Source organism: Dama dama, chromosome 8 (genome assembly GCF_033118175.1).
Source record: "Dama dama isolate Ldn47 chromosome 8, ASM3311817v1, whole genome shotgun sequence".
In the NCBI taxonomy this organism is placed as follows: Eukaryota; Metazoa; Chordata; class Mammalia; order Artiodactyla; family Cervidae; genus Dama; species Dama dama.
In genome coordinates, this window is record NC_083688.1 from 33,568,563 (window position 1) to 33,592,431 (window position 23,869).

Sequence of the window (23,869 nt, forward strand, 5' to 3'; positions counted from 1 at the left end):
GGTTTTCAGTCATTCGGGCATGAGAAAAGTGAAAATAAGAACCATGAGAAAAGAGAAGAAGTCATAAATGAAAATTATTTTGAGTGAAAGAAAAATGGCCAGGGTATGGTGATTTATTGGATTAGGGGAAGTAGGACAGAGCTAAGTCACAGATGAAGTTTCAGGTCTGAGGGACAGACAGGAGGATGTTGGCAGTGCTGACATAGTGGAGTGAGTGTGTGTGTGTGTGTGTGTATGTGTGTGTGTGTGTGTGTGTGTGGTGGTGGTCAGTCCTGTCCAACTCTTTGTGACTCCATGGAATAGGAAGGAGAACTAATGGGAAAGGTCAGATGAGAATTCCAGAAAAGTTGAAGAATTGAGATTTCCAAGTATAGTTATAGTCATCTGTACAGTGGCAGAGCTATAAGCTTGGAAAAAGAGAAACTGGGGTTAGTGGTTCTGCTTTTTTTTTTAAGTTTCTTTAGCCAAAAAAAAAAAAAAGTGTCTATGGGAATTGGGAGAGAGTTTCCAGAATTAAATAAGGCCAGTCATATTTAGAGAGAAAGCTCAACTTCAAGTCAACAATAGTTCCAACAGGAATAACCACACTTGGGGAACTTGAAAAAGAAGGTGAAGAAATTAAAATTTTATTATAAAGCTACAGCAATGAAGACATTGTGATATAATTGCAATAACCAATAAAGCAGTGAAATTAAATAGAAAATCCATACACATATGGACAACTGGTTTTTGACATATTTTCAAGAGCAGTTAAATGTGAAAGGATAACCTTTCTGACAAATGATGCTAGAACAATTGGATATCCACATGCCATTAAATGAGCATTGATTCATACCTTACATCATATATTAAAACTAAAAAATGAATCACAGATCTAAATGTAGAATTTAAAATTTCTAAAGCAAAACATGAAACTTCTGTGATCTTAGGTTAGGCAAAGATTTCTTAGATACAATACCAAAAGCATGATCCATCAGAACAGAAAATGATAAATTGAATTTCATCAAAGCTTAAAACTTTTTTGAAAGACTCTGATAAGAAGATAGTCACAGATTGGGAGAAAGATATTTGAAAGTCATATATCTGATAAAGGACCTGTAGCCAGAATAAATAAAGAATTCTCAAACTCAACATAAGAAAACAAACAAAAAAAGAAGAGACAAAAAGTTGGAAAAGACATTTCACCAACGAAGATATACAGATAACAAACATGTGAAAGGATGTTCAATGTCATTAGAGAAATACAAATTAAAACCACAATGAGATACAACCATACGTCTATTAGAACAGCTAAAATTAAAATATTGGCCATACTAAATACTAGAAAGGATCTGAAGGAAATTAAACTCTCATACTGCTGATGGGGATGTAAACTGTAGAACACTTTGGAGATTTGTTTACCAGCTTCTTAAAAGGTAAATATACTGCTCATGATTTTTGCATTTCCAAGATTTTTACTCAAAAGAACTGAAAGCATATAATTCATAGGAAAACCTGAACATACCTTTTCATAGACGTTTTATATGTAATAACCAAAAAACTGGAAATAATCCACATGTCTATCAAAGAGTAGTTAGAATTGACATGAGTGGGCCAATCCTAGTATACTATTTATACAATGAATTTATAAGTCAACAATAAAATAGAATGAATTATTGATATATGCAGTAGTAATTCAAAATCATTATACTGAGTGAAAAAAGTCAGATCAAAAAAAAGTGAATACTGAATCATACCATTTATAAAACTTCTAGAAAGTGAAAACTAATCTATAGTGATAGAAACTAGATAATTGGTTGCTTAGGGAAGAAGTGGAGGACAGTGGAAAGGAGAGAGGATTACAGGGGGCCATGAGGAAACTTTGTGGGGGTGATGGCTACATTGATGGTGGTGATGGTTTCATTGGTGTATAAATATATTGAAACTTCAAATTGTATATTTTTAATATGTTCTGTTTACTGTATGTCCATTATATCTCAATAAAGCTGCTAAAGATTAGTAAAAAAGATTAAGTCAGCACTACATAGAAACTCTAAAATAGAAAAATTAAAAAAAAAAAAAAAAACAAACACAAAGGGAAAATAGAAGGGAAAAAAGCTACTGAAATTTGTAGGAAGAGACAAAAGGAAACCAAGAATGAAGCCAGTGTTTCGAGGAGCATTGAGTAGTTAAAATTAACATGACACAGAGATAAGAGTAAAGACTGTCCAATGTATTTGGCAAAGAAATAATCTACTACATATCCAGGAAAGGGTGGTGGGGTGGGAGCCGAATGTCAGAGGCTGAAGGGAGGCTTACTTGAGGCAAGGGTGATGGCAGCATCCTGAGACCACTTGTTTAAAAAGCTCAACAATGGAAATGCGAGAAGGAAGACGGTAGCTGGAGGGGACAGCAGAGCAAGCTTTTGGTGAAATGTGAAGGCAGAAGAAAATAAAAGTGGAATGAAGCAGAAACTCAAGATTCTAGAGATGAAGGCAAAACATGTGGTAACAGGTTTCTTGAGGAATTTGGAAGGGATGGGATCTAAGCCACAGGTGCCAGAGTGAGTCTTGGGAAGGAGAAATTTATAATTGTTAACTCCTGACAGTCCTCCCTAAACAATGGGTTACAGAATACCTTAAGTGGATTTTTTTTAAACTTTGGGGGGAAAAAAAAAACTATTATTTTGCCAGCAGATTTCTTAGAAAACTTGGATGAGTGGACATTTCTGACATTTCTTAAAACCAATCATGATAAAAAGAAGATATCATATGAGTCATCACCTCTGACCCCCCCCCCCCCCCTCAAACTCTGACCTTTCCAGGGTGTAATCTACTGACCACAGCCCATAGGTCGTTGTCCCAAGTGACATAAGAGTAACTTCTGCTTCATGAGCCTCAGTATCTTGCTGCTTCAGGAAGATTACTCTGAGTCAGATGTTTTAGAGGAACAGAGAGCAGGAGGAGAGTCAGGGATAAGCTGTGGGTTTATGTGTACGCGCTAATTGGGAAATTTCCATGGAGAAAAAAAAAAAAACAACCATAACTGAAAAGCTGAAATGTGTTGCTAAGGCTTGCAGAATAGTAGGAAGCATGCAAGGTTTAGAACTGGGCAGCCTTGGTCTCAAATCCAGGCTCCTCCTATGTGCACTATGGGACCGTGGGTTAATGTCTGTTTCCATTCAGCCACGTAATATGCGTGCATGCTTACTTACTCAGTCGTGTCTGACTTTTTGTGACCCCATGGACTGCAGCCCACCAGGCTCCTTTGTCCATGGGGATTCTCCAGGCAAGTATACTGAAGTGGGTTGCCGTGCCCTCCTCCAGGGCATCTTCCCAACCCAGGGATCAAACCTAGGTCCTCCTGCATAGTAGGTGGATTCGTTACCATCTGAGCCACCAGGGAAGCCCCAGCTATGTAATGGGTATATGGAATACCTCACAAGATTGATCAATGAATTAAAATCCTGATTAAGTATGTAGTAGAAAATAGGCAAGCAATATAGGGTAGCTATACTTCCTATATTATTATATAGGAAGTGTTTTTAACCCATAAAAAAATACCCTAAGCTGTCGTAATTCCATCATTTGTTTACCACAGATAGTCAATGAATGCCTGTTGATATTTAAGTGGTTAATTTAGCAGCCTTTCCTACAACAGTGGCAAACTGTCTAAAGGTCAGATAACACATCAGGTAAGGATGAAGTGAAACTGGCCTTTCTCCCTATCACCATGTTGCTTTCTCACTGGGTTCATAGTGGGTCTTGATATAACCATCCTCCCCTCTTATCACAAGTGAAGGCCTGCAATGAGGAGACAGTAACTGTAAGGGGTCCTGTGATCCTAGATGAATCCCCAAGGAGGAGTGGAATCCCTGACATTCTTGTATTTTGTAAGGCTGTGAAATATGGCCCGTGCCCCAGCACATGTTCACACTTTGACATTTCTGAGTATAGATCTTTATCCAGATGTGAGGCATAGCAACTCAACTCTTCACTGGGATCAAAGGAACATCTCTTTAAAGTAGATTAATCCTTTAAATGCTTACCACATAGTACCTTGAACCTCCTTTAATTATAGTATTAGGCCCACTGCTGAATTATGGCTTTTGATACAATTAAACTGAACCTTTTTAGAACAACCTATAGTATATTTCAGGCATTCTATCTGGCAATTTAAAGGATCTGGAATCTGTAAACCAAATCTATTTTCCCTTTATCAAGGAAAAAAATTTATGAAATATCTTTGCAATGAATGCAAAAACTCAGTAATAAGATGTCTGAGTCATTACTAGACATGCAAACATGTAGTACTAACACATCATAATCACCTTAATCGTTGGTGTTTGTGGGTAGGTCAGCTTGTCTCCAGTTTTACGCTACAATTAAGAACTAGTTCAAGTGCAAAAAGTGGAGTGTGGTCTTAGAGACCAGAATGCATTTGCTAAAGATAGCACACCCCTTGCCCATTTGATCCTTCTGGTGGCAGTTGACTGCATTCTGAGTTCCATGACTTAAGAGTTATAAAGGGTCTGGCATGAGCTTTTCCCTACTCAATATCATGACTGGAATGAGTTGATAACCCAATCCTGGACTTGGATTTGGCTCTGAGCGCAACTAAAGTAAGTAATATTACTTTGAAAGGATCTATTACTTTTTTTTGTTTTTTTTTTTTTCATTTCCTGGGTCCTGGAGACCATATGATTGGACAGAGTATCACTGAAGCAAATTGCTTACTTTGAGTTAAAAGAGAGACTATCCTATATGAGTCAAGACCTACAAAAACTGCCCCAATTTAGACTGAGCTAATTGTGTGACGTTAACATTGCAAAGTGACTACTATGAAGTGAATATTACATATGTTTAATGATACACATTATTGTGCTACATAGTAATTAGGCATAAATGGTAAGCAATGGGCATACATGGCTGAAAGTAGTAGTGGTATACAGCTAAACCATCTTTTTCTTCTTCCTTCTTTAATTTTCCTTTTTCTATAAAAAGTATCAGTCTTGATAGCTGCTCTGACACCCTGCCTTAGGAATCTCAGTAGAAGGTGCTGTTTTAAAAATGCATTACTTTAAGTCACTCATTCATTAACGATTTGTACTGTTCAACCAATCCATACTGACTGCATCCCTAGTGGTGATGAAGTTTTTAAAAGGATGCTGAGCAGCAGCATCTCTGGATCTATGCTCTGCTCCCTGCAATTTCCCTGCAGCTGGGGTGTCTGAACTGTGTGGACCCCACCAGCGAGACTCCTCATTGTCTGACCTCCAGACAGGCGTAGGAGGCAGCACCCAGAATGATAGGGACATGTGTCCTGCAGGTCCCAGCCCTACGTCAAAGGTTCCAGCTCTGCCCACCTACCTCCGCACCAGCACGCTTTCTGTCTCCAGTTCTAAAAACGAGCACCCTTGCCCACTGTGCCTTCAGGACAAGGGTCATGAAGAGCCCTTCTCTTCACAAATACCTCACAGAGATACTGGCCCTGGAGTTTCCTCCTCCCAGCTCACAAAAGCTCACATTATACTCTTCTCAGACTTCCTTCATTTGAATGTACCATCCGTTTCCTGCTTAAGCCCTACTGATTCAAAAGGTATGATCTTACCTATACGCATTTATTTTGTTGTAGTTAACAAGATACAGGGTTCTCATAACATCCTAGTATTTGTTTTATCTGTTGTAATTTTATCAGTCTTGGTATGTGGAATGTAGAAGGTACTGAATATCTACCTGTTGATTGAATGAATGAACCTATTTTATGTGTAATATTTTCTGAATTACAGTTTCTAACATCAGCATTATTCCAGTAAGATCATTAATGGTCAAACTATATGTTTTGTACAGTGTGATGTAGAAAAAGAGTTATTATTTTCCAGAGTTGCTAAGAGAACAGTAAACAGAAACGTGCTGTAGTTTGCAGTTGTCCTGATGAATTTAGACAGGACCTGGATACCTTATACCGACCTTGTTTCCTAAGCTGACATTTTTATACTTTAAATTGCCAGAGTTCTGTCTTTTCACTGACAGTACGACATTGATACAGTTGTTAAATCAACAACGTAATTTTTTCCTAGCAAAAAATATATGCTTAATAAATTCAGTTAAGCAACTGATTATTGAGTGCCTCAATAGCATAGGTAAGAGAGCTCCAGCAGTCGTGTGAAGAATGGATTGGACAGGAGAGATTGGAGGCAAAAAGTTTAGTTAGCAATCTATCGCTGTACTCAAGCTAAATATTTACTGAGCTTTGTTAGTACTTTGCTTTGGCCGTTTCAGTCCTGCTTAGTTTTGGGGTGGGGCTTGTGGAGCAAAGCTGGTATTTGAGCTGTTCTAGCGAATTCTTCTGAATTACAGTGTTTACTTTCTTTTTCTGCATTGCCTTTTCTTTCTTTGGTCAACCAATAAAAAAAAAAAAAAGAAGAAGAAGATATCTTCCAGGGACTTTGAGTTACTTGCAATCTAGTTGGGAAACAAAATATTAAACACAGGGAAAGTAATAGCAAAATATTAAAGCAGCAGAGGAGTTATCAGAGGGTGGCTTTGGATTAATATCCAAATTAATGGCGGGATGATAAGGGCCAAAAGTTTTTGAGACCAGGAGGTGACTGCGGGCTGAGCATCTTGGGAAATTTTCATGAACTTGAATGATAGGCTAAGAACTGAAAAGAGAAAGGGAGACTTTCATGGAAAGAGAAATTCTAAGAAAGGCAGAGTTGCAAGAAAGTCTTAATTTTCTTATCATTTCTTTTTATCCCTCTGCTCTTCAAAGCAGAGAGCTGTCTGAGTTGTGAGCAGGGTGGGGAGGTGTTATCGCCCAATGGGGGAGCCTCCTCCACTTCCTTTTTTCCCATTCTTCAAGGCTCAGCCAGACTTGAAATGCTTGTCTGACGTGTTGAATTACTACCTGTTTTCGAGTCTGGCAAAAGTTCATGTTAAAGATCCACTTAAATTTCAGACGAGAACTAAAATTGAATATATTTTAATTCTGACATTCATAGGGATGCTATTTCTTCCAGATGTGTAAATGGAAGATCTCTCTATATTCTGAAAATTATTCTGTAAATCATGAGTAAAATTACAATCCCTCATGTCAGAGGAAAATTATGGAAAGAAGTCTATAATTGAGTGCAGACTAGTTACATATACTGATTTGGGTGGACTATATATATGATTATATATATAAGATGAATGATTTGTTACTTGCAATAGCCTTATGAGGTAATACTATAAAATCATCCCAATTCTGTAGACAGAAAACTATAGTAAAGTTACATACTTAATGTTCCACAATTGAAAAATGAGGGAACCAGTCATCAAACTGAAGTGAATGACTCCCTCTAAATGCCTTGATAAGTTATGTAACTGATCTGGTTCCTTGTCTGTAAAATCTGGGAGGTTGAATTAGATAATCATGACATTTGCCCTCATGTTAAAAGTTTAAGTGTTTGGTTCACATCCTCAATTCCTGCTGTCTTCCCATAACTCAGGTTTGAAGCTTTCTGTTTCTTACTTGCAAAGAAATTATTTCTTCCTTCATAGAAATTTTGAAATTAATTATTCTGGGTTTTTGAATGACCTAAAGAGAATTAGACACCAAGTCCATGATGAGCATCTTCCAGCTTAAATTTTTTGTCTTCCTGACTTTTCCAACTGATAGAGGACCTATACTTAGGATTCAGTTTAGAAAATTGTCCTGTATTATGACAGTCTTTAACATGTCAGTGAATAAGAAGTGGCTCCCATTTTGGTTCCACTGATATTTAATGGTTAATCTCAGTTTGTTTAAGTATATCTACCCTCAAAAAGACCGAGTAAGGTTATTCTAATATTAAAATTTTTTAAGTGGGCTGTAAACAGTTTTTCCTGAATTGGTCTAAGTGAAACACACTTCTCTCCCCTTGCACCAGCTCATATCCTATGTGTGCCAGCCTTGTAGGACATGAACATTCCACATAGTCCAGCCACCTCAGCATCGGGGGGACAAGGGGCACCGTGGCGAAGAAAGAGAGGGGAGGCCTAGCTTTGAAGCAGAATAAAGCCCGGCTTGTTCACCATGTCTTGGTTTTGACTAGAATAATTTCAGCTGAGCTCCGAGTTCCTTGATTATCTCTGCCTCCTGGAAATGGCAGGCAGCAGCTGCCACTGAAGCAACTTCTTGCATGGACTCCAGTACAGAACACAAAAGGGGGTGTGAGCGAAAGTCACCCCCCACCACCACCGCCTTAAACTTACGGAGGGGAAGTGAACTTTCAGAGCCTGTCTCTTAAGTACAAACGTGGTGGAATAACTGAAATGTCTCTGGGGCAAAGTTTTCCATTGCAGAATGGGATTCAAGTGTTAAAGTGCCAATCCCCCTGAAGGAAGAACTCACTGCGAGTTCAACTCAGAGAGACGTGTACCCGAGATAGGAGGGGGCAGAGAGTTTTCTAGTGGAGCTTCCCCAAGGGAGAAAAGACAGAACTGGGGTTGAGATCTAAAGATAAGTTGTGTGTACTTAATTAGTTCAATAAGCCAAAAGATTCCATGTGTTTAGTATGTTATGGCTTAACAATAAAGAGGCGTGGTACAGACGAACCTAGTTCCAGGGCAGGAAAAGAGATGCCGATGCAGAGAACAGAGTTGTGGACGCAGTAGGGGAAGAAGAATATGGGACAAATTGAGACAGTAGCATTGGTACACACACACACACACACACACACACACACACATTATCATGTGTAAAACAAATAGCTAATGGGAAGGTGCTGTATAACATAGGGAGTTCAGCTGAGTGCTCTGTGATGACCTAGATGGGTGAAATGGGGGTCAGGCAAGGAAGGAAGTTTCAAGAGGGAGGGGATATATGTGTGCATATAGCTGATTCGGGGCTTCCCAGGTGTCTCAGTAGTAAAGAATCTGCCTGCCAGTTGAAGGAGACAAAGGAGATGTGGGTTCAGTCCCTGGGTTGGGAAGATCCCCTAGAGGAAGATACGGCAGTCCATTCCAGTGTTCTTGCTGGGAGAATTTTGTGGACGGAGGAGCCTGGCAGGCTACAATCCATGGGGTTGCAAAGAGTTGGACATGACTGAGAACTGAACATGCACATAGCTGACTCACTTTGCTATGCAGCAGACACGGACCCAGCACTATAAAGCAATTATACTCCAATTAAAAAAAAAAACAAACACCAGATAAAGAGGCAGCCAAAGGAGTCATTGATTGAATCTTCAAGAACCCAAAGAATTATATTTTACTTCACTGTCCAGGTTACACTCCAGTGAATGTAAGACACCTAATTCTAGTGGAAAAACAAGACTTAGTAAGTACTTCTTTTACAATACACGATAAATCATAGGAAACCCTCATTTTGTTCAAATGCAGTGCTGATGACACACAGGGATGACAGGGGAGTGTGGGCAGAATATGACCTTGGACTTCAGGGATGCTCTCCTGAGAGGTGGGAGAGAGGGACCAAGGAGCAGGGCTCTTTCTCCTGGAGTGAGCAAAATGGAATGTTGATGGAGTGCTAAAGTGAGAAGCTTCAGAGTATCTGATATCTTCTATTATTTGCTTTCTTTTTCTTTCTTCCTGTTTTCCTTTTCTTTTCCCCTAACAATCTACTGTTACTCATTCAGTCATGTATGACTCTCTGTGACCCCATGGACTGTAACCCACCAGGTTCCTCTGTCCATGGACTTCTCCAGGCAAAAATATTGGAGTAGGTAGCCATTCTCTTCTCCAGGGGACCTTCCTCGACCCAGGGATTGAACCCGGGTCTTCTGCATTGCAGGCAGATTCTTTACCTTTTAAGCCATCAGGGCAGCCACTTTTGAACCATCTCTTTCACCTTTATATTTTTGTTTCTATTCTACGACTCAGTCTTCAGTATTTAAATGCATCTAAAGGTAATTCTCCTCTTCCATTTTGATAGCTCTGGAAAATATCTTTAGTTTAGGTAACTACCAATCTGGACTGAAGCCCTTTACACAGGATGGTGCCTATGGATCTGCCAGAAGAAATGCCGCTTGCAATTGCTTTTCAGAAAATGTCAGGATACCTCTACTAGTTTGAAAAACTGATAATTATTAAATAGAGTTTTCTGAGAGACTTCTAGGTAGTAGATTAACCTCTTATATTTTATAGAAATTTTTGACTTTACCAAAAGGCCAAGGAGCAAAGTTTGAATACATTGGTAAAAGGTTAAATTAGTGCTAAATATCCCATACAGGGATAGGATAATGGATATATAGGTCTCTAATAAATTAAAAAATGGGGAAGTGAGCAAAGAAATATTTAAATTGGTTTTTTTAAGGTAAAAGATGGAGGAGAATTTAAGTACCGATACAATTTATTCACAATGACTGGATTTAGTTCCCATACCTATGTACATCATTCTAAATATTTTCAGCTGCAGTCAGACTACTAAAGACCTTTAAGGAGTTAAATACAAAATAAAATATATTTTATTTGAGCCTACCGTGCACATTTGGTCTTTCAGCTAATGTTATATGATGAATATCTTCCTGTTTACCTATTAGCATATACTAAGGTTCCACTGTGGTCACATCTTTAGAAACTTATCTTCTAAGGATAAAATATAAATAGATGTCACATTCACTTTATGTGGCTTTTTTGGGGTTGTTATTGTCTTTTCTTTTCAGAGGACATGTATTTCTAATAGTTTCATCTTAGCCAAAAGTCTGCATTTTAGTCTCAAAAAGAGATCCCAATGAATAATTGAAGAAAAATTTCCCCTTCGAAGGAGTAAATAGACCACTAAGCAGTTCATCCTGACTCCTCTGCTAAGACTGGAATCATTTAGGGTCTCAACATAACAACTTCTTTGAGCAACAAGAAACATATTCTCAGAAGTAACATAAATAAACTACTCAATTTCTTTGTGGTTTAAGTGCCACGGGGATTAGGACAAACACAGGGAATATAAGGGCAATTCCAGGTACTTTTATAGAGAAGACGTATCTGCCCTAATCTTGAAGTTAGTTTTAGTCGATCTACATGTTACAATACTGACATGAATCAACTTTCTCTAAATCTTGAGTGATGAGGAAAATGAACAAGTTGGGTGGAGCTCGGAAATAAACAGAAGATCCGTAGCATGTACAGGCATGATCTGGACTGGTATCAGTTAATAGGAGTTTTGAGGGAGGAGGGATCATATTTGTAAACAAGTTGCAAACATATTATTGCAAATAAATTGCAAACAGTGCAGAATGAAAGATGTATTATAAGTACACAAGTAACTGGCCTAGAATTAGCATTTTTTTGTTAAAAGTAAATGAAAGCAGAATTGCTTGATTTCTCATGACTTTGCAACTCTCCGTTGTCTCAAGAGTAGTCAAGTTATCCATCCACCCCAGAATTCTGTATACTAAGGGTGGAGTGTGGGCCTCGTGCTTTGCCGAGTCCTCTACTGGGCTTTTTTCTTGACTCAGTATTTTGACTTACTGTGTGAATTGTGACTAATTGCTTGGTACCTTCAGGCCACCGGTTTCCCCTAGCAGCCTAGTAAGTGCTTACTTGCAAAAATCTTCATGTGTGAAAATGTGTGTGAAAGACCCACTTAAAAATAATTCATACATAAAGAATGCTTATAATTCTAAAATACTTTTTTAAGAAAAGCATTTAAAGCTTTCAGTTTTCACTTAGACTGTTAAAGTGATTTCATGCCACCCAGACTGTTTCCTCCTCTTCTTCCTGCTGCTGATGCTGCTAAATTGTGTTAGTAGCGTCTGATTCTGTGTGACCCCATAGATGGCAGTCCACCAGGCTCCTCTGTCCCTGGGATTCTCCAGACAAGCATACTGGAGTGTGTTGCCATTTCCTTCTCCAATCCTCTTCTTCCTAGGGGTTAAATTTATGTCAGTTACATGTAGCTTTGCATTCAGAAATTGGATCGATTTCAGCAAATTCTCTACTGCTTCCTACAGAATAGAAAGAGCCCACTTCCGTTTTTACAGTACTGTGATGTTTTCATGGATGTGTTTGTGATTCCAGATTTATTACCCTAATTATGAGCTAATGAGCAAAGAGCTTTGCAGGAAAATTTGAATCACTTGCTAAAGTAGGACAAATGATCAGCTTAAGCAAGATAAAACATCTCGTGTTGTTTGGTACCCTTTAACTCACCAGCAGGGAAGCCTGTCCCAGCCAAGTTAAATCAGTTTTCAGAGAAAGGCAGTGACTGCTACCTTGAAAACAATAGCTCTCCTGCAATTTTAAGGAGTTTGCTTGGCTGCATCCAAATGTCTTTGAATCCCTTTAATTAGAGTTTTCCTTTAGCCACTTCGACAGCCCTCTCTTACTATTTCTAAGAAGAACGTGAAGGAAGATATTGTCTGATCTCCTTACAACCCAATCAGGAGATTGGAAATAATTTAACATAAAGAAAATATAGCATATGTATAGACTTTTTAATCTGGTATTAAGCTTTCTTCTCTTTTGCTGTTGTTTAGTCACCCAATCATGTCCAACTCTTTTGTGACCCCATGAAATGGGATTTTTCCAGGCAGGAATACTGGAGTGGGTTACAATTTCCTTTTTCAGGGGAACTTCCTGACCGGGGATCAAACCCATGTCTCCTGCCCACGTCTCCGGCATTGCAGGCAGATTCTTCCCCGCTGAGCCACGGGGGAAGCCCCATTTTCTTCTCTTAACACAGTGCAAATATTTCATTTTAATATTTTTTTCCTCTGGGAGCCAGAAAAGATAGAGGTGTAGGTTTTACTTTCATTTCTCTTTCCTTCATGTTCTCTCATACGGAAAACAACTTTGAGATTTGTTTTGGAGTTAGATAATCATCATTTTAATAAATAAGGACCTGATTTTTAGCGTTAACTTCCTCTTTCCAAGTGTATCCTTCTAATATGATGGTTTTGAGAATTCTGAGAAATGATACAAACTATCATATAAGGGGACCACCAGGGTGTTCTTAAGAGATATAGTAGGAGAGGTAAGGAAATTAGTCAGCTAAATTAACTAGTCGTTTTAGAGGACATGAGATCTTTAGTGCCATCAAGTTATGCCTCATTAGCTCCATTAGTTGCCTGACATTGTCATTATTCTACCCACTTCTTTCTGTGCAGTTTCACCATGTCAGCTTTGATTTCCCCGGTACTTATTTTTTTTTCCAGCTTAAAGCTATTATATCACCTTCCATGAGCATTGATTTTTAGTCAGGTGTCACAAATTTCCCACTCATCATTTCCTTGCAAGCATAAAACTGACTATTATGGCTACTGCAGCACCCTTTCATTATTTCAGAGTTAATCACTTATTCCTATTGGCCAATTCTAACATCCTCCTTCCACATTAAACTCAATGTTTAAATCTTTAAATGTTGTAATTGACAAACACTGAAATAACTTCCTATCAGTGTGCTTTGACCAAAATAAATCAGTAAGAGAGCAAGGAAGAGACAGCTGATACAAGCATTTGTTTTAAACAATTGTAAAGTATCTATTGTTTGTCCAGAATTGTAACAGATGATGTTGGAAGTGTGACAGAAATACCACCTTATCTTTATAGTACAGTTGCGCCTCACTAGCCATAGAGGATTGGCTCTAGGAGCACTCTCGAATACCAAAAGCCAAGGATGCTCAAGTCTCTTCTATAAAATGGCATAGTATTTGCATATAACATACTGCACATCCTTCTGTATATGTTATAATGCCTAATACAATGTAAATACTATGTAGATAGTTGTAAATACTATGTAGATAGTTGTAAATACAATGCAAACAATTTATAAAACAGTTGCTGGAACACAGCAGATTCAAGTTTTGTTTACTGGTACTATCTAGACTTTTTTCCCAAATATTTTTGAGCTGTGATTGGTTGAATCTGTGGATGCAGAACCCAAGGATATTAAGGGCCAACTGTACTTAAAGTCTTGTTAGGTGAAGCAATTTTGAAAGAAGAGTTAGAACCTCAACTGTAAAGTTTACTGTTTTCTGTTCAGCTTAGTTTTAACTTGTCTGGACTGCTTTAAGGAGAAGGCAATGGCACCCCACTCCAGTACTCTCGCCTGGAGAATCCCATGGATGGAGGAGCCTGGTAGGCTGCAGTCCATGGGGTTGCTAAGAGTTGGGCATGACTGAGTGACTTCACTTTCACTTTTCACTTTCACACACTGGAGAAGGAAATGCCAACCCACTCCAGTGTTCTTGCCTGGAGAATCCCAGGGACAGAGGAGCCTGGTGGGCTGCTGTCTGTGGGGTCGCACAGAGTCAGACACGACTGAAGTGACTTAGCAGCAGCAGCAAGACTACTTTAAATTTTAGAAAAATTAAGTAAGTCAATAACTTTTTTTTTAAGCAATGTGAGAAGCAATAATTTTTAGAACTTCAAACAATGAATTGATATTTTTGAAATAGAAACAACGAGCATTGCCAATTGAACTTTTTAGTGTAACCTCTCACTAGCAGAGCTGACATAGCTATATCAAAAATACAATAAATCCCTTAGAAATTGGTAGGACATAGCACTTTCTCACCAATTTTTTGATTAAAGTTTGTTTAATAAACAAGTATTTTTTTTCCTCTAGAAAAATAAAAACTAAAATGAACTCTAGCTTCATGGAAAAGAACTAGTTTACAGTAGTATCTGTCTTAAGCAGCATAAAGACCATCACTTTTAAAGAAAAGATGGTGTTTACAGTCACCTGACACAACCACACAGAAGTCACAGCATTACAAACACAAGATTTCTAAGAAAGAAATAGGAGATAACCGCAAGTATCGTCACCTCATTTTGTCGAGTGTTATACAACTACCTATTGGAAGTGGTTTTTAAAAATTGTGTTTTTAGGGAAAAAGTGAGAAATGGGGATCTGTAGGAATTTATATCATGTTCCATAGCCACTCAGATATTTTTAAGTTTCTCTTTGAGATATGTGGTAAAGAACAGCTTTGAAAGCATGTAATATGTATAAAAATACTGTAAGAGGAAATGTTATTTCTCTAAAGTGTAAGTGAGAGGTTAGATTACAAATGTTGACCCAGTCAACAAGAAGGATGATAAAACTGCACAGTCCTCACCTGGCAAGTCACATCTCTGTCTTTGTAAAATAATTTCTTCTTTTCAGGGTCGTTTCCAACTTTTTGTTAAGTCTGTCATGGTTCCAGTCCTGAAAGGCAGCAAGCTTTATTGGAAAGAACGTCAAGGCAATAGAGTCGTCTGAATAGAAATTCCATATTACTCTCCCTGGTCAGGTAGCAAGCTCATCTTCTACAGTAAAATGTGAATAATTCTAAAGGCCAAAGTTGCCTATATCATAGGAATGTTGTTAAAATAAAACAAGGTAACAGATTTGAAAGCATGCTGAAGAAAAACATTTCTTGGGCATCTATTAAATTTCCCAATCATGAATTATATGTTTATAGTTGGTGTATTTAAGCTCATTTAAACTTGAAAGCACCATGGTAAATATCATTGAAGAGGCAGTAGGCGGCTTCCTTGGTTGCTCAGTGCTATAGAATCCACCTGCCAATGCAGGAGATATGGCTTTGATCCCTGGTCCAGGAGGATTCCACATGCTGTGGAGCAACTCAGCCAATGTGCCTTAACTACGGAACCCGGGAACTGCAGCTACTGAAGCCGTATGCCCAAGAGCTCATGCTCCACAACAAGAGAAGCCCACGCACCTCAACTAGAGAGTAGCCCCTGATCGCTGCAACTACAGAAAAGCCTGAGCAGCAACATAGACCCAACACAGCCAAAAACAAAGGCATAAATAAATAATCAAAAGTTGGTAGGATGCATTTAAAAAAAGAAAAATTTAAAAGACTATCCATCCAACTACTAAGCATTTGTAACACTTGATCCGATTTTCCAGAAGTTTTCTATACAGATAGCCACTCCTATTTCAGATGCCATTAGTATTTTGAGTATCCTGAATTTAGGTCTTTATTTTTGCTGAATTATATTAGTTATTGTAAATATGCCCTGTAATTCTCAATACAGTATATCATGTAATGTTACTACAAAGTTTCCCTGTATCTTTTTTCCCATTGATTCTAATACACACTGTAGAAACTTTGGTTAACACCTAACCCTCTCCAGCCTTCCTTTAGAGGAATTTCCTGCTTACACACCTTTTACTGTGTTATTTATTCTCTTCTATAAGATGGCAGTGTATAAAACCTACTCTGCAAATAGTAATACACTCCCAGAAGATGAGATAGCTAGAGTACATTAATTTTTCCTTTTATTTGATAATTACACTTAGCAATTTTAGAAACTCCAAATTACTGTATTACTTAAGACAGAATAAAATGCAATATTTGGCATAAATTTATATATATATGTATATACTATATATATATTCAGCTTTTTTTTTTTTTCAGCTGCAGCATCTGACACTGCTTAATAACAGTGGTTAAATTATTTGAAAGACAGCAAACATTTCTTACTCCACTAATATGGCTTGGAATTACTGTTTTATCTAATCTTATGTACATAGAGGGGCTTCCCAGTTGGCACAGTGGTAAAGAATCCACTTGCCAATGCAGAAGACACAGGAGATGTGGGTTTGATCCCTGAGTCAGATAGATCCCCTGGAGTAGGAGATGGCAACCCAGTTCAGTATTCTTGCCTAGAAAATTCCATGGACAGAGGAGCCTGGTGGGCTATAGTCCAAAGGGTCACATACAGTCGGACACGACTGAGCACACACACATGTACATAGAGAGACCCTACAAAAATAAAAGAGTAATTAATACATTGGCATTTCTCTTCTGGAGTAACTGTCTTCAATCTTAATTGGAAGCTTCTTAGAGAAAATATATCTTTAGGGGTTTCAACATGATGCTCCTTTCAGAATGTGCATAGTGACTTAAACATTTATTTCCTCAAAACATGTTTGTGGATTCAAGATAAAATTCCTTTATAACTAATGAATCTCTCAGTAAATATATCTTAAGATAAAAGGTCTAGCTTTTCCAGTTATGCACAGAAATACAAGTCTTGCTTAAGACTATCTTGCATCTATGCTAATATTGCTCAAGATTCCTAATCGTCCACAAAATTTGCTCATCACCCCCCATGGAAACAGGAATAGATTAAAATTATTTTGGTAATGTCTCAAAATTATAGCAAATGAATCAAAATATCAGCTCTTCTCTCCTAGTATTTCTCCTAAAATCCAATCATGCATGTCTACAGAATTTTACAACTCTACAGAATGAGACTGTTCTGTTCCTGGACTCTTTTCTTCTTATTCTTCTTTTAAAGTAAAATTGCTATCTAGGCATCTAACTATATATCTTAATTTTAAACTTGTCCCCCAAATCCTCAGTTCCTTAATTTTACTTAAGATCTTCATTCTCCTGTGGCTGTTAGTTTGAACTGGTTTTTGCCCCAAATCATTCCTACCATCAAATAATTAAGCTGATGAACAATATTATATAAAATATGCAGTCATTTATTTAAAATAGAAAATGATGAACTAGAATAACTACAGAGAATAATAATGATTGAATATATAGGGAAACATATGGAAAGTCCATGGCATAGTAACCAGCACTGAAGACTCCCAATAATTGTTCAACATTATTCTTTCATACTTTCCCCAATCATCCCTGTGAAAATATTTAATTATAAACTTAAAAGCATCATAAGAAATTGAAATTACTTTTGAATTAGACAAAAGAAGATTATATTGCACATAAGTTTTTATGTTATACTTTATGCAAAATCAGAAAAAAATCCATTTCCACAGGTAGAGGGTAAAAGTGGGAAAAGGAGGGAAGACCTTTTCATTTAGTTGACCAAAGACTAAGCCAGACTTTGAACTCTAGCAGCAGTCTTTTCCTATTCCTCAAAATTAAAAGATATCAGGCCCTGGAAATTCCCCAGTGAAGTCAGAGTTTATTATAGACACTATATTTTGTTATTCCCGATTGTTTTAGTTGCATTTTTCTGCTGCGTATTGATTATCTTTGGTCTCAGCTTCCATTTGTTGCTCCACTATTAATATTCAGGACCCTTTTCTCCGCAGATATGTTCATCTAAATGCTGCTGCCTGGCTTCCATTGCTGGGATCACACAGTTCTTTTCTGAAAACCCCTTAGGTGCCTGAATTGGGTTTTGAGGTCATCTGTCAACATTCCCATTGTTATTCCTGGCTATTGCTCTACTTCTGTTTCTCCTACTTGCTTCTTCATGAACTGCCTATAAACCTTTAGCCATACTCCTCTACATTCATTTCTGAACTTTCTTCAATAGTCAGCTGAAAATCCACTTTATATATAAAGCTTTTCCCATTTTAGTAAAAGCTAATGAAGCCCTTGGGCCATTTTCAGAGAGAACACTTGGTTGTACACTTGGTTCCAATTTGACCAATGTGCTCGTCTTCTTATATAAAATGAGTTTAGAGATATGTACAAACATGTGAGCATGATCACATGTATTTGAGTCTTCTTTAATTAGATTATCTCGAGTAGAAACTGCACTCTAACACATATCTTAGGCTCTCACCATAGTGCAAATGCATGGATATAAGCAATAAAATGCTCAAACGTATTTTAGGTGATCATAAATAAAACATATACTGACCTAGAACGACGTGCCTAAATCCATAGTTGAGATGGCAAATACTAACCTCCTCTTATGTGTCTATAGCTCTCTAATTACCTCACTAATTCTGGCTGCTCTCTTTCTAAAGGACTGGTAAAGATTACCAGATGTGTAGGAATATACTTTTCATTGACAAGTGGGGTAGTGAAAATACAATCTTTAGGAGAGTTGTTTTTCTGTATTCTTTTATTTTTGTTTCTGTAGTAAGTGGTCATATTATCACTTGTAGTGTTTGGTTTACTTTTTCTGTGTGTGTGTGTGTGTTAGTTCCTCAGTTGTGTCTGACCCTTTGCGACCCCATGGACTGAAGCCTGCCAGGCTCCTCTGTCCATGGAATTCTCTAGGCAAGAATACTGGAGTGGATAGCCATTCCCTTCTTTAAGGGATCTTCCCAAACCAGGGATCAAATGGGGGTCTCCTGCATTGCAGGCAGATTCTTGACCATCTGAGCCACAAAGGAAGCTCACTTTTTCTGTAGTCTTCCTAACCTTTGGAAACAAAGTTGCATCTGCTTGGTTACCACTTTATTAGCTTGGCCAAAGACATATCTGGCTTCCCTGTGGTTCAGACAGTAAAGAATCTGCTAGCAATGCGGGAGACCTAGGTTTGATCCCTAGAGAAGGGAATGCCAACACACTCCAGTATTCTTCCTTGGAGAATCCCATGGACAGAGGAGCCAGGTGGGCTACAGTCCATGGGGTCACAAAGAGTCGTTTATTACTGAGTGACTGACACTTTCACTTTCAAAGACATATTGGCACCGGAGGCCAATTTAGGATAAAATCACAAGTCTGAAGTGCTATTAGAAAATATCACTTGATTCACAGAGAAGCATGCTAGTCACAAGCCACTGGTAGAGATGCCTTCTTGTTATCAGTTGTCTTTGCACACAAGGCCTTCAGTATATCCTTTGCACACCACAAGGTAAGTGCTTTGGATCCCTGGTAAATTGGTTTAGGTAGGAAGTCATTTCAAATAAGGTGAACTCAAATGTTCAAATAAACAACCAAGTTGGCTGTGGAATTGGGAAATAGGATGCCGAAGTGGGGTAATTTTAAATGGCATGAAGTCCCCGGATAAGATCAGAGAAAAGTTCCCTTTTCAGCTGATACCACTTCATGGCACCTTGCTGTGGTCAGGATTAGTTGTCTGCATGAGTCTGAGACAAGTCTTATCTCTGGTCCCACAGCATGAAAGCCTTTGAAACAGAGGTGGGTTACCCAAGAGAGTGCTGGGACAGAGCGGACAGCAGGGACAGTGGCATCTCTGCCAGCTGGGTAGTTCTGGTTAGGGGCATTTCAGGATTAGGTATAGATGGCATTAATCAACAGCAGGAAAGTTGGGTCTGGCTCATGCTTCTGATTTGGGAAATCACTTCCAACATTCTCTTTCTAACTATGTCTGGAGAATGGTTTATTATTTTCATAATACTGAGGCCTGATGGCTCAGCAGAAGTCGAAAGTCTTCTCACCAAATACAGCTCAGAACTTGATGTAAACAAACTCATCCTTCATTTAGTCGGTTGTAGTTCTTTAAGATATCATTCCCTTACTTTGGAGATTTTACATTCAGTGTACCTACTGAAAAACCCTTCTTCCTCTGTGTCCCCACCATAGGTCCATTTTGTGCCTTGCAAACTTCCCATCTAAAGCTCTTCATAATTTTGTTCCCTATTCTCATGTCCTTATTCCTTAAAGATACTATGGAACCAAGCAGATAAGTTCTGTTGGAAACAATAAAGTACCTTTTACTTGTAAAGATAAGAACAATAGGCAAGAAATAGAGATTTAAAATTCATGGAAAGAGAAGATTCCACCCTCTGAAAAAGGACTTTCCAAGTGATATTCATCAAAAATTCACAGGACAACATCAACAACAAAAGGAGGTGATGAGTATGTCACTGGTTTAAATTTCATAGAAACCCAATGTCTCTCTGATTTCAGAGCTAGAAGGGACTTTCAATACCAAGTGGACCCAGTTTTTCATCTTACTCATAAAAGACCTGAGGCTCAGAAATACCAAGGGGCTATCCTCAGGCTGTTCAGTTAGTGAGATCTGCCTCCTTGGGCTGCTGTCACTTCAGTTCTTCTAAACCACCACAAAGTCTCCCATAGGATAGTGAAAGAATGAAACCTACTATGTTGCAAAGATATGCTTACATGTAAGGTGGCCATTTGGGAATGAAAAATAAAATTTGAAAAAATTGGAGGATAGAAGCCTATTCAATAATCTGACCTAGATTCTAGTCATCCCAATCACATCACTTTTTAATAGTGAGTAGAATATTTTTAAGCAAAAGGGACCCATTATTGCGACTCACCACAATCATATACAATCAGTTAATACCTCCTACGGGGGTTAAAGAGACCCAAAAGTACATAACCAGTTTTCCAACATATTTGTTTCCTCATTCAGTACTGATCTCGATGATTATTTCTCAGTGCTTACAACCTTCTTAAATTTTTAGACCATTTGAAACTGAGGGCTCCCTTTTCTTTGAAAAGGTAATTCCAATGTAACCTGCTTTGGGAATCAAGGTAGGACACTTAGGAAACTGCTGCACCCACAGAAAACTTTTCGCCTGGTGTCTGATAAGATGATCACCAATTGCTGTCTTAAGATGTGAAATCGCCTGGGAATCTCCCAACATCACTTTAATAAGTGACATATAACCAGGGCAAGGAAGACGATTGCATTCCTTATTAACCAACCAGGGCCGTTTGGTAATTGGGATATCATCTGGAAGGGACAGACATCCGGGATGCCTGAAATGTAAAGTGAATTCAGGCTTGCTTGCCTGGACAAATCCCCAGTGGAAGAAAATGTATAGAGCAGCTACTTGGATGCCATGTAAGGAGTTACTAGCCAGCTGAGCAGAGTGAGTGACATTTGGTTGAGGCAGGGTGTGGGCACAGTACTCCAGGCAATCTGGCTCTCATCTTCTCTAGTATTTATTTGGCAAACACAGCCATCGTGCCTCACTACTCCCCCTCATGTCTGAAGCAGTCATCTTGGGGTGAGAAGATTTATTATAGATTTCACATAGTATTAAAGAGCTTTTCACAGAGAGAAGATCCTCCTGGGAAACATGGCCAGGTCAAACAGGAATGGATGGCAGCAGTGACTCTGACCTGGGCTAATCACCCTCAACCAGTTCTGGCTTCCTTGCTTTCCCAAGACCTTTCTTTATATTTTCAGATGAGCCCTAATCAAGTTGCAATCTCTTGAGGTAAGATTGAGCTTCCCTGGTGGCTCAGACGGTAAAGAATCTACCTGCAATGTGGAAGATTGGGGTTCGATCCCTGGATTGGGAAGGTACCCTGAAGAAGGGAATGACAGCCTGCTCCAGGATTCTTGCCTTGAGAATCCCATGGACAGAGGATCCTTGTGGACTACAGTCCATGGGATTGCAAAGAGTCGGACACAACTGAAGGACTTGCAGCTCACTTAGGAGAGATGGCACATCATAAGACAGAGGCTCCATTTTCCTCAAGAAGCTGAGGAGGTGTGAGTGCTAGAAGGAAGAAAGGCAGTCAATCATCTTCTTTGTTTACAGCTTCTATTTAGGGCAAAGTCAAGGTCTCCTCATCTTGATAAACGGTGTACCTGTTATTAAAGGGGAGTGCCCATTCCCTGGGGACTCCTTGGTTTTTAGTTTTTTTTGTTCCTTCTGGGTCTGACCTGCTTTCCGCAGGTCAAAGTCAGGGAATCAGCTGTAAGGAATTCTCTACTGCAACAGAATTCAAGAAAGGAAATATGTGTGGGCATACACACATATGCACACACAAACGGGGGCTGTCTTGCTTGCCAACCCCCCACTCCCCACTGCCCGTGCCACACTCAGCTTCTTGATTTCCTTTGTGATTTCATCAGGACCAGAAGTAGGACAAGGAGGTTACCGTTTGAAGGTGGTAATGGAATGGGTTACATTTGTTCCATTTCCTATGCTCTTTGCATTCATGAGATCATTATCATGAAAACGGATTTGCGCTGTGCCATTTCCTGTTCTTGTTAAAATCTTTATCATGACAAGAAGGTACCAGGTCTTAACGCCTGGTGTTCTATTTAACTGTTTTCAATAACTGCTGTGTAGGGTGACTTTTCCTCCCATACCATGATGTCTGCCCCAGAGTCAAGGTACTGCTGTCTGGGTATCTGAGCTGTCTGAAGGCTCTCAACTCCAGGGTAGGGCTGCACATCTTCCTTCTATATCCCAACCTCACCAACGGTAGTACTTTCACAAGAGACTCTGACTCGCTCCACTGCCTTCCACAGCAAGTTCAGATGCCCACTTTTCTTATTCCTGACTCTTTCAAGCCCAAATGACACTCCTAGTGACAGTCGGATTGTATCACTTCAGGGGCAAGGCAGTGCAGTCTCCAATTATCATCAAACAATTTCCCCAGCATTACCATGCTGAGACTTCAGGCTGTTGATATGGATTAGATCAAAAATAGAGCATGGTATAATAAGAACCTTTGCTTCCTGGCATGGACTAGAATCAGAATAGCTAATGGTACAACACTTTCAAGCTTTTTTTTTTTTTTTTTAGTAAAGTAGGTTTAGTTCTTGTGAAAGCTGCTGAATTGACAGCTCAGGGTACTATGGATAGAAAAATGATAAGTTTTCCTTCTTTGCCAGTATACCTTCAGCCTGCCCTGGAGGGAATGTCTCAAGAAGAGAAAGGCGAGTTCTTTTTCCAGATACTTTTAATCTTTGAATTCAGGAGTAGGAGTATTATCCAAGCTGCTTATTATGAGGACTGTATCAAGATGTGGCTGCTTTCCCTAAGATCAAAGCTAAAATGGACAGAAAATTTCATATAGGCAACTGCAAAATCATCCAGCTAGAGCTCAGTTTTGAAATCATGTGTATCTTCTCACAAGTGAACCACCAATTGCTCCAAGTGAGTTTTGCAATGCCCTATTTGTGGTTGAAGTTTTAAGAATTCAACATTTAGAGGAAGATAAAGTAGAGCATTTGCTTTATACCCAGCACTTCCCACGATGACCCACCTATATTTCTTGATAGCAGCACTCAAAGTAGTGGTGCTGACTGGGATGACCTAAAGACTTTAGCCTTAGGTTGAAGGATGGTGGGGTGTCCAGTCTTCCAAAACTTGGTAGGGGTTACCCTAATCACCCCCCTATTATACAGGTAAGTGAAAGTGTTAGTTGCTTAGTCATGTCTGACTCTTTGCGACCCCATGGACTGTAGCCCACCAGGCACCTCTGTCCATGGAATTCTCCAGGAAAGAATACTGGAGTGGGTTGCCATGCCCCAGAGGATCTTCCTGGCCCAGGGATTGAACC

The 23,869-nt window shown here is 38.9% G+C and overlaps 1 long non-coding RNA gene across 1 annotated transcript in view; it reads left to right on the plus strand.

The window, feature by feature from the left end:
* Nucleotides 1–5,554: 5,554 nt before the first annotated feature.
* Nucleotides 5,555–23,869, plus strand: part of LOC133060908 (uncharacterized) — a 45,305-nt gene continuing 26,990 nt past the window's right edge. The window contains exon 1 of the long non-coding RNA XR_009693863.1: nucleotides 5,555–5,577. This is a non-coding gene — a long non-coding RNA (uncharacterized LOC133060908). The remainder of the gene's footprint in view (nucleotides 5,578–23,869) is intronic.